General features: G+C 41.6%; 1 long non-coding RNA gene across 1 annotated transcript; it reads left to right on the plus strand.

Moving 5' to 3' along the window:
- The first annotated feature begins 1,799 nt into the window (after nt 1–1,799).
- On the plus strand, nt 1,800–4,715 carry LOC115483989 (uncharacterized). Its single transcript, XR_003944748.2, has 3 exons — nt 1,800–2,229; nt 2,517–2,690; nt 4,640–4,715. It is a non-coding gene; the product is annotated as an uncharacterized LOC115483989 (long non-coding RNA).
- Nucleotides 4,716–12,128: the final 7,413 nt, after the last annotated feature.

Genomic DNA, 12,128 nt, shown 5'->3' on the forward strand with positions numbered 1-12,128 from the left:
TCTTCTGTTTTTTTCCAGTCTTGCTTCTTTGCTTTCCTGGTTTGTCCCTGAGCCTTCAGGAGGGATAAGAAGCAGTCCTTCTCCAGATCTTTATTGATAAAAGTAGCAAACCAAAAGTGGTCTTAACTAAGCAGAACAAAACCATTCCTATATTTGATATTTAATTTTAGGTAACCAGGACAAGAAAAAGCATGTCTGGGTAGAAGTCATGGAGAAGATAAATATAAAATGGTACTGAAATAAGATAAATGGCTGGGTTGTCAGAGAATACAAAGTATACATATTTATTATATTTACAGTTACAGAATATGGGACAGGTGCTTTTTGAAAATTAAGTTTTAAACTTGTTTAAACCTCACCAACTTGCTCAATGAAAGCTTGAGCCCTGTTCTGGCCCCATGCCCTGCTTCAGTGTAACTTGCAGTACTTCCCTCTGAATTGCAGAGCTGCCCTTCTCATTCCCTTGTCAGAAAAGGGAAAGGAGTGCCAGCCATAGGAAAAGCCACAGAGGTTTCAGGCCAGGTTATTTATTCTCCTGGTGTTGCATTTTGTGCTGTACCACTCAGGACAGAGCCAAAGTCATAGAGGCAGGTAGGTGAAAAGCATTCTAGGCTCTTCCCTGTCGTAGCAATTGTCAGGGAATCTCCAATAGCTGTTTTCATTCTTGCATTGGTTGAGTCAGAACCATTTGATTCAAAACTGCTGCCCTGAGATTTGAACCTTTCAGGCAAACTGTTCTGGCAGCACCTTATTTTTCTGTTGGAAAAGGAGGGGGAAAAAAAATCATTGACATATAATTAACGGAGCCAGATAGAATGTGAAATCTGAATGACAGCCATTATTGAATAATGAGATATAAATTCTTTGTTATAAGCCACTATAACATCACAATGGCATGGGAGGATTCAGAGGAGATGGTGACTTGTTTTGTTTAAGCACTTATCTTGTACACATAGAAATGCTCATGAGAGTTGTTCTGTTAAAGACAAATCTTTACAGGGCAAACAGAATCATGGACCAAAATGGCAAAATGGAGCACATAGGAAAGGTGGAAAGAAAGGCAGAAGGAGATCAAGATCTTACTTGGCAGTTTTCAACCTGATGAGTCCCTGTCTAATTTTTAGAATCAGGACTGTAGAGTTTTAGAGAGGTGAACTCTGTCTTACATCTACTTTTCTGAGGTATCCATCCACAAATGTTGTTCTGTCTGTATAACTGTTGTCTCCCAGAATGCAAAATATTACTAATGCATAGCTTCTAATTGATTACTAAGCTATAATTAAGTGTTCTTTTTAACTAAGAGGGAGACTCAATGCTTTAAGATCTCCTAATTTTGAAAGTAATTAATTGCAGATTAAATTAGAAGCCACTTGTTAGGTTTAACAAAACCAAATTTACATTTGAGAAAAATGGCTTTATGCTGTAAGGAGTAAGTGTTACATAGAGCAAATGGTTATAATTATAATTTGAATTATCTTTTTATCAGTCCCAAAGTATAAATTATCTGTACTACATGAAACTTAGATAAGTTTTGGAGGCATATTATATAGTACTGTGGGATTCTGCAGATTCAGGTAGAGGTGTCAGACTGACACTGGATAGAAGCAAATATAGGTTAGCTGAAATTCTAGGGCACCTCAGAGATGCTTTAAGATCTTTAAAGTGTGATTCTACTGTGTTTTTAAGAAGACAAGAGAGAAAAAAACAAACAAATGTTTACCTGTTTTAATAATATAGTCTGCAAAGATTTTGACATCTGTTTTTAGTGGTAACTGAAAGCTGAGAGGTTTGGGGAAATTGAGCTGTCTGTGTGGGTAGAATCAGAGAAATGTTCTTTAATGCCACATCCTAGGATGTGAGCTGACAAAGCTGCTTTCTATGTAAAATGCATAAGACACAAGCTTTTTTCTGCCATATGTAAAAGATAACGGAACCACTGGCAAATGTTCCAAAAGTTCAACATTTGCTCCCTGCAATTAGGCCATCTAGGCTCCCTGCAATTCAGAAAACTATTGAAATTTTTCTTTGTTGTCTCTGGACAAATCCTCTTGCCTGAATGCAGGCCTGCCCCATGCTCTCTTGCCTTGGCTCATTTCTGATCCGAATCTGTAGTGCTTGGAGGATCTCTGTCTGTCATGGACTTTCCTCAGGATTAGAAAGGCACAAAATCTGTTAATGCCTCTCCCTGTGAGGAAGCCCATCTGCAAGCAAGATTTGGACACAACCCAGGTAAGCATTATTGAGTCTGCTGAGATACAACTGCATGTTCCGCAAAACATCAGCAAAGGGATCCCCTCACACCTTTTGGAAAAGAAATGGCTGGGTGATTTTATGCTGTTATATATCCAGGAGGACCTGGCTCTGGAAAACATGATTTGGTTTATGCTGTTGAGAAAAGTCAGGTTCCAAGACAGCTTTATCAATGCAAAGAGCAGAGGGGTGATGCTCTTTATCAGTAAAGAGCATCATCCCTGGCATAATCTACCTACTCTTCTTCTTAGATCTTGTTTTTACAGTTACATTGGAGACCAAGAGATTGGAGCCTAACTCAACAAAGTAGGACATAGCACAATGCACTGAGCTAGTGCCACAGAATATCTGAGTATCCCACATGTCCTGGAGAAAGATCAACACCAAGCTGGTTGGAGAAGCCTTGCGTGCCTCAACTGGTGCAGTAAGTGTCAACTCAGGTGAGAGGCAAAGGAAAGCAGCTACAATGTACAAGTTAACTTGCTGGAACCATTTCTGGAAGAGTCAAACAGTAAGAACTTCTAATAAAGTCTTGCTTCAATACCTGAAAAATTAAAAATGCTCCTTCTTTTACAGATGCTTTTTATACATGTGTACTTTCCAACTGAAATGTTTTTATATCTGATGCACGGGAATAGGGTTTTTTTCTAAAACAAGACAAGGCAAAAATGTCAAAAATAGTGCCTTTATTAATGTTTTGTCACTTAATTAGTGCTTAAAACATTGACCAGTAGCTCCATATACTTCTTGCAACTGCAAATGGTGTGCCCATGCTAATACTGCAAATGTTTTGGGTAGTACAGATTAAGAAGTGTGTCACCAATGAAATGTACATTAGACTGTTGTTTTGTGTTGTGTTGTGACATTAGACCACTTCAGTTTAATTCTGTTATCTGGTCAGTTGTAGTATTCTGATGGAACTAGGGAAGATAAGGTTACAGGAAGAGGCTGATATGAGAAAACCTCATCTGCTGCATTAGATTGAGTGGGTCAAATGCATGGCATTGTAAATAGATAAAGAAGTCTGTTCTTGTTGGTTAGCAGCTTCTATTATGGAGCAGAGGAAAAGATAGTGCTGTTTCATCCCTGTTTCAATCCAGTAGGAGTCCATTCCTCATTTAAGCTTTAGTGATTGTGACATGATGTCTTTGGGAAGAGTGACATAAAAGAGAGGAAATGACGTTTGGAGAGGAAAATTCCACTTGACCTCAGAGGCTTGTCCACCCTTAAGTTTTTCTTAACCCCCACTTTTCTGTTTTGTCACTAGATTCTTTAATCCCTTCTCTCTCCATAAAAGTGCCAAGATGTCTCCAAGCCACTTAGACTGCAGTGTTTCCATGTTCTTAGTTGGCAACTAATTCCATGAGTTCATTATTCTGACCCTGAGTGAAATAGTTTGAATTTCCGGTATACACAATTATTTTAGGTTATGACTTCTGACTTTTGAACCCCTCACTAGAATGCACCATTTAAATCTCTTCATCAGCTCTGAGTGCTGTCACTGGGTCAACTCAGTGTCAATCCTCTAACAGCATTATGCTACTCAGAATTTCTTCCTATTTCTTCTCTTGGAACAAATTCAGCAAAATCTGCAAGCTTCTCTTCAGAAGGCGTGATTCTTTCACTATTATTCAAGTTCTCCAGGAGTCATGGGATCGTTTACAGCATATGGGACAGTTAGGTGCTTTTTGAAAAGTAAACTGGAGTCAGTAACTGATAGTCCTTGCTGTGCATTTCATGCTCTCTACAGCTGTGCTGGGCTGCATTCTGGTCTCATCTGCAGCAATACAGGCAGTAAGCAGCACAAGCAATTTTAGTACATGATCTGAGTGCAAAAAGAGGTATAACTTCACAAAGCTGATCTGCTGACATTCCTCTGTGTAGTAAATATATTCTACATGCATTTTGTTTTCAGTTCAAAACATCTTCATTTTCAAAAATATAATTAAAAATTAGCAGATATTAAATACCCAGTCACTGCACATGGAAAAAGATCATCTGATTTATCATACTGTTTCTTTCACATATTTTGCTCTGTAGCTGCAGGAAGTAATATGATATTAAAGAGTAATTTTCCATCCAGTTGCTTCATCCATTTATTGTATTGATACTGTCAAGTGCTCCTGTAAAATAAACTAGCAGCCCAGACTCACTTAATTCAGCCAAATACTAATCTACCAAGATATATCTTTAGTGAAGCCTGATTTGGTGGAAGGGAGTTCAACTGAGGGTGCAAAATGGACATACAGATGGATTCCCAGATGGAGCTGTTTTGAAGTTTGTGTAAAAGCAGATAATAATCTCCTGAAATGCACTCTCAGCCAAAAAAGAGCATAAAAGGATTTACACCACTGAAGTGGTATTTACTATTTTTTATTTCCTTCTTTAGCTTGCTATCAGCCATGGGAATTTACAAGCTTTCCAACAAGACTGAAGAAATCCAGGAAACCACAATGACAGATCCACTTGAAACAACCATTTCATGTGAGTGAGTTGAAGAAATACAAAATATTTTTTATCAGTGTCTGAAGATGTCTACTGGGAACATCACTAATACTACAAAGTTCAGTGTAATTAAGAGAGTTTCTCATGCACATCTGGCAGAGATTTCTTGGCATCAGTATTTTTTTTAAGTGAAGGCCACTGTAAGAAATGAGGGTAAGATTAAAAGTTTTGGGTACTTTCTTTAAATAAGGGACTTGTTTTTCTCTTTAAACACTAATTTGTAAACAAGAGATCTGCTAAGAAAATCAGACCTCACTTCCATAGGACATACACCTTCCTTTTTCAATAATCCATTATCCCATCTTTGTATTGTAAATTTGCTGAAACTCAAGATGGTGACATTTCTACTACTTATTAATTCTATAGGAAGAGAGCCTGGCTTTGATAAACAGTGGGGTATTCACTACTTCTCCATTACAAAATTCTGGGCAGAGAACCTGTCAGTGCCTTTATTTGTCCCACAAACTGTGGGTTGAAATGGAGAAAGCAGTTTGTCAGTGCGAATCTCAGATCCCAAGCTGAGCTTCCAAAGCAAGCAAAATAAAATAAACTGAGCACAGCTTATGTTTAAATCAGTAAACAAGCAGTGTGGAATCTCAAATGTAATACTGGTGGGAATAGGCAAACTACTGTAGCTAGTGAGGTACTACTGTATATCTGAGCATGTATGTTTAAGATTGCTTTTGGAAAATACTCTTTGTCTCTTTGTCAACTGTGCTATCCTCTTCTTTTTTATTCTTTTTTTTTTTTTCATGCTTCGTTGAGTCTTCTGCTTAGTCTACTTTAGGTCTCATGAGTGGAAGTTTCCTTGACTGCAGTCTGCAGGTGATAACAGTATCACACAAAGCTGACACATTTATGCCCATCCTAAGTATGTTTTTTGGGGTAGAGCTTCATTTAGAACAAGTTTTTGGTGCAAACAATGGCATGTAGGCTCACACTCTCTGGCTTTTCCAAGCGGCTTTTTTACTGGTTTCCACACCATGGTTTGAATATGCTCACCACTAAGAGCTATTGAGCAATAGGACTGAGATTGTTTCCCATAACACAGTGCTCCGTTGCTGCCTTTTAAAAATGATCATGTGGGCTTTTTGTAGGTTACAAGCAGTCCCTGGAATTTTGTAATTTCATTGAAAGATGCCTACAATTACCAATTAACTTCAGGCTTAATTGGCTTATTAACTTGTCTTGTAACTCTGCCTTCCCTTTAAATTTTCAGCTTTTTTCCCAGATGTTGCTCAGCAGAGTGTCATTTTGTACTTATTTCAATTTTGTGGATGCTTGGTGAAAAATTCTGCTTGGTTTTGAATCTAGTTTAAATAACTATGCCCATATAGAACCTAGTTTGCCCTGTATAAAATTTTGTACTGGCACCAATGTAAACAGAGCTGAAATGGCTGGCAGGCCACAGGATAATAAATCAGAATGATTAGTCAGCCTCCTGGGACACAGATGAGTCAGCTCAGGTCAAGACACTTCTGGGAAAACTAGATAGCTGGTAAATGTATTACCAGCTGACTATCAAAGTCCCTGTGCCATACCAGGAAATATCCCTGCCTTGGGCAATTCTTCCTCTCCTGCAATGTCAGAAGCAAACAGTTGTCAAGAATGCTCTCCTTCTTTGTATTCCTTGCTACCTACTCTGGCAAGTCAAACAAATTGTTTCTCCATGATGTCCTCTGTATTTGTGGACTAACAACACAGCCTGTTATTAGATGCAGTGCTATCTGCAGTGTAGCACGCGGCCTTTTTCTCTTCCAGTAGACAAGAGGTAGAGTTACCTCACGATCTCTTAGAATTTGTCTATTTAATGCTCTTTTCCTCTTATATCAAATGGGGTCCAGAATAATGCAGGAATATCCTCTTTTACTGCATCACATTCTGCTGTGATGTACAGAATTAAAGGCTGTGCTCCCACCTAAGTAAGGATTATATAGTTTGCTTCATAATAGGATGTGAAACTAGCCCCCCATCTGTTCTCATCATTATCTCTTCCTTTTCATATTGGCGATTAAAGGGCACTTCAATGCCCTGTTGGGGCTAAACACTGATGCCTTGAGGTAAAGATGTTTCTTAAACTCATCTGGAAACACCCACAGCTCCTTTTTAATTTGACAGGCAGAGCTGATCAGCAGATCCACAAGATCCTTTGCCTGTTTATTTTGTTTTTATAAGTAACTGCCTCTCCAAATAAAATATAAACTCTTTCTATCTTAGCCTTTTCCATATAATCTTATTTTAGATATCTCTAGATATGCCACAATCAGGGAGGGCCTTGGTGATTTCTCCATGACCTCACCAGGGATGAAATTACTAAGGAGTCTGTTAGTTACCTCTGCTCCTTCCCTTTGCTTTTGCCTGTTATCATTTCCCAGCAGAACCTGTCAGCCAGGACCTGTTGAACATCATAGGTGGATCCAAGTCTGATCTAATCATCAGCATGCATTTTTTATGCCCCTGAAGCTTTGGATAGTAACCTCATTCCAACATGCTCTCTTTATCTTGTGTGTACCTGTGTAGCACCATCCAGAGATTCGGGACAAACGGAGCTGATGGGAGTGGAACTGTCTGCAAACGTTCCAATGATGCCAAGGTCTGCAAACACAGATCTGTTGAGGCAGAAATATTTGGAATTACATGCATTTTTGCTGAATTGTTGAAGCCTTGCTAGAGAATATAATCTTGCATCTGGCATATGGCTGCCTTGGGAACATGATCCCAATGCCTCTTGGAGTCTCAGATCTCAGGCTGACCGATAGTGGCCTACCCTGCATCAGGAGACTTTGTGAACTCCACAGAGGAGCAGCCCACCCAGCCAATGTGTTCTGGAAAGGGTTCCTTGTGTTTGGTGCCCTTTCCAGCTTTGGAGACAGATATCTCAGAGTCCAGGTACTCAGCCTCATGTGTGACTATATTCTTTGTCGGAGTCCTAAACAAGGAACTCAACACGTTTCTATGCCTACAGGGTGTTACCTTCTTTGTGTGTGCTTCTTCAGATTCCACCAGGACAGACATTTATATAAAGAGTAATTGTGACCTGGAATTTTACCAGTGAATTTCAGAATTTGTGTTCTCTGAACCATATGAGTTCTAATGTTTGCTTTTGAATGAATGAAAGGCTTGTTTAACTTACCAACCCAATGTGAGTGTACCTATTGTCTCACAGTGAACAAGCTGCAGCTGAAGATATATATGTGATAATAATTTTGACTTTTTGCTGTTTGAGATGTAGGCCTACAAGGTCTTTCATGATACATCTGAAAATTTTGCAATGTGTGGATAACAGCAAACACAGGAAAAAAAGGTTAGATGATTTGGTTTGAGCCAATTTGTACATGCCAGTGATGTTCAGCTAATAAATAACTTAGTGCAAATAGATAAAATTATCTCCAAAGCAATATATCTGTATATTTAGCCCCTCATTGCTGTTTTGGTTCTTATCTGCCTTGGCCAGAACCACACTTTCTAAACCTATGAAAAACTTGAATTTGTTTCAGAAGAGAAAAAAGGTTTTATTACAAGAGAGTTTGTTTATTTCACTCTGGTAGACATCATGAAGGATTTGATATTGCTGAATCAGATAAGTGTGATTCTTAGGTTTTTCTGACTATTTTTTGAAGCTAAATATTCAGAGAGCTTGGCAGTGGGTATTTAGCAAACCTTAAGGTAAGAGAAATGTCCGGTGGCCTGCCCAAGGTTCTGTTTCTTAGGCTGGATGGGATTCTAAACCTTCAGACAGATAAATCATGTATATGGCTCCTGGGATATTCAGATGTTAAATGGATCCTCTCCTGATGATAAAGCTCAGTTAAATATCCCCTAAAGATTTTAAAATGGAGGCCTCAGTGCTACAGGATAAGGCACATCAATTCCTGGCTTCTGCTAAGGATTTACTTGAAAACAGGTGTCCTAGAGTGTGTAAACAGGGCAGGATTAAAACCGATTCCACCTTATTTTGGTTTCTGGGAAGCTTTTACCAGAGAGTACGGAAAACTGGTGTTACAGCCATATGGATACTGTTCTTAATGGCATAAAATACAAGTGGTCTACAGAAATGGAACCTGACTGGTACTTTTGTGTAACTGAACAGACCTAGTTATCACCTACCATTATTGGGGTTTTTTCTCTATTGCTGCAGTTGTGAGTGGGACTTAAAAATACAGGCAATAATGTCAATGTCACAGAGTATATGCTTGAAATTGAAATGCTCTCTTGGTCCTGTGGATTTTAATTTGTAACCAGGATCTTAACTCTATTAAAATCCAGGTAGAAGTATCCTTCTGGCTTCACACATCTCTTTTGGACTTATTTCTTGCAAACAGAACTGCTCTATTAGAAATCACTTCCATAGAAAACTCTTTGTAGGATTATGACTGTAAGCAAGCTGTGACAGAAATGCCAGCTGTGACATAGGATTGTGTGTCAGTGCTGTGGGAAGATGGCAGAAGAGCCTAGTTCCTGTGCAGCACTTCTCATTAAGAGATTCTTTGAGTGTCATTTTACAGTAATATCCCAAGGTCACTCAGCAGAAAAGTGACACAGCTGGAAATGAAGTCCAGGTGTCCTGAGCCCTAGACCACTGCTCCATCCATCCCACTTCCAAAGAAGCAATGTTTGCAAAGAGCTGTAGGAAATGCCCGATTTGCCTTGTGTTTCACCCTGGCAAAGGAATGTTAGGTCAGCAGTATTTATTTTATTATCTTGATCTCACTAATTTTTACTTTTTAAAGAGCTCTCTGTAAAGGAACTTCTTGCAAACTCAAAACGTTGTTGGTAGAGCTTGAAAAATTTCTTGCAAGTTATTGATGCTTGTAAAATGGTGATTCTCAAATGTTGGAAAAAGGTAGTGGGAGGAAGAGATCTCCTGGCAGCATGTAAGCTGTGGTCCCACATGCTATTCTGATCCCAGAGATGACTGGATTTGAGAGTAAAGCATGGCTGGTCCGGTCTCTGCCCTGTGTTGGATTTCACCCCTCTGCTCTGAAGGGAATGGGGTTAGAGGTACGAACTCGCTGTCTGTTTCTTGGTCTGGAGCTGAACAGATTGCCGGACCTAAAAGCCCCACTACCCATTGCTACAAATCTATCAAACATCTCCAGTTAACCATACAGCCTCCTGCTTCAGCAGCTGAGCATGTAAATTCCTGTGACTAAATAACTGCACAGTGAACTGCTTTCACATGTGCTCCCAACGTGCCCATCTCAAAAGGTGAAATCCTAGCCTGGCTTTGCCCCATGGGCAGCTGGACGGTGACAAGGACACGGCTCTTTGGGAGGCTGGATGGGGCACCCTGCAGCATTACAGCTGCCTGTGCATTGGCACAGGAGTGTGGGCAAGGGCAGCCTGGTGACAGCGGCACCTCTGGCTGTCCCTCATCCTCCTCTCCCCCACTCTCTGAGCCAGTGGCTGCTGTGGGAGGCTTCTCCAGGATCTGATCCTGATGGAGCTGTGAAATAGGGCTCGTGGTGGCTCCCCTGGCGTGGCCCGGTGTGTTCTGGGGTGCTCCCTCCACAGCCCTACCACACCTATGCGAAAGGAAACCGCTTTGATTTTTCTACTCCGAGGCTGCGGGCAGATTTGTTCCAAGCGGAACAACGCTCTGAGGGGCGAGGAGCTCCGCGCGGCTGGCCCTGCCCGGGCTGGCCCGCAGGGGCCGTGAGGAGCCGGCCGCCCTCGGCACGGCAGGGCCGCGTCCGTCCGGGCCAGGACCCCGCGGCTGCGGCGGCGCAGGCGGAGCGTGTTCGCCTCGGCCGCCGCCGCCAGCGGGCCGCTGGCCGCCGGCCAGCTGCTGATGTTTCCTCTCGCCCTTGTTCGCAGAGGGATTCAGGAAAACAATCGGCAGCGATGAGGGCTTTCCCGTTCCGGCGGCGCTGGCCAGCGCAGCCCGGCCCGAAGACCAGCCACCTCCGCGCTAGGGCTGCGGGACGGGCGGCGTTCAGGGGATTGCTTTGAGATAAAAAGCCCTGGTGCGATGGGTATAAAGTCTGTGCGTGAAGCAGGCCGCAGGCTGCCCAAGATGTCAGCTGTACCGAGGAAATCCTATAGAACACAAACGAAGAAGGATAGAAATGCTCAAATTACCTGCCGTTTGCATTGCCTGGGGCACGGCAGCAATAAACGTGAACACAAGGAAACTTGGCAAGTCCCTCCTTGCACAGCTACAACCACACCAATTGTAATGGAGCCAGCCAGGTGCTGGGAATGCCCCTTCCCAGCTCTGGGACTGCCTGAGACCTTGCAGCGTCCTGATTTCCCTTGCAGATCTGAGCCTGCGGGCCGAGCCGGGCACAAACAGGCAGTGACATGTTCCTGATGCCGGGGTAATTCCGTGTGAGCAGGACAGACTCCAGTGCTCACCAGCCCTCGCTAATGGCACAGAGGGAGAGGTGCACACCTTGAGTCACTACAGCCCAGAGAAGCTGGGCAGCTGAGAAAGAAGCAGCTGCCAGGGCTGGTATATAATAGGAAAAATAAAGTCAGAAACTTGGCTGCAGAGTGTTTGCGGGCCTCTTGCTACTTCCCCACATCACAGCTTTACCTGCTCTGCTGCTCTCAGGAAAGAGCTGCTTGTTGGGTGAAGCCTTTTGTGTGCAGATGAGGCACTTTCAATACTGCAGCTTGAGTTAAGTTTTGGGGTCAAATTTAAAGGTATTTCCTTTTTCAGGAGGCAGGAATGCTAAAACTAATGTTGACTCTTTAAGTGGTGTGTCTCATCAGAAGCCTGTACACAAATGACCATTGTTACTAGAATAAGCTTTTGCTTTTCAAGTAAAGGTACCCTGACATCTAACTACAGGAACCTGTTTTGGAAGAACTATAGCCTTAAGGGCAGGTGCACTGGTTATACAGGAGCGCATCCATTTTTCCACTGTAGATGTGAAAGCCTTTGACATATTACAGCCTAAACAATTTTTTATTTTAATGACATTTGAAAAGCATCTGAATTGTTTTTAAATGGGTTCTTTTCTAAAACAATCTCAGAGCACAAGCTGCAATTTTCAGCTTCACTCTTCTTCCTCTGCATCATTGCAGGTAGAAGCTACCTTGAGCTAAAACATTGCACAGTTCTTGTTGCTGTTCAGCTGGAGAGGGATGCACTGCATGTTTCTCTTTAGGGCTGAACAGTTGTATCTCACATCCAGTAATACCAACAGGGAGTTTTAAAAAGCAGTCTACCCTGAGTGTCATGCCTTTTCATGCTTGAAGAAACATTAGGAGCTCTGTCTCAGTTCCAGTAAGTCTGTAAGATTCCTTTATCTATGCGAAGTCTTACATATTTCTAGAAATTGTGGCAGCCCATGAAATGGACTTTATTTTGGAATTATAAACTCTGAATTCAAATTTTATCACTTCTTGGAGCTTAACAGAGCACT

The sequence above is a fragment of the Serinus canaria genome, chromosome 9, assembly GCF_022539315.1.
Source record: "Serinus canaria isolate serCan28SL12 chromosome 9, serCan2020, whole genome shotgun sequence".
Classification (NCBI taxonomy): Eukaryota; Metazoa; Chordata; class Aves; order Passeriformes; family Fringillidae; genus Serinus; species Serinus canaria.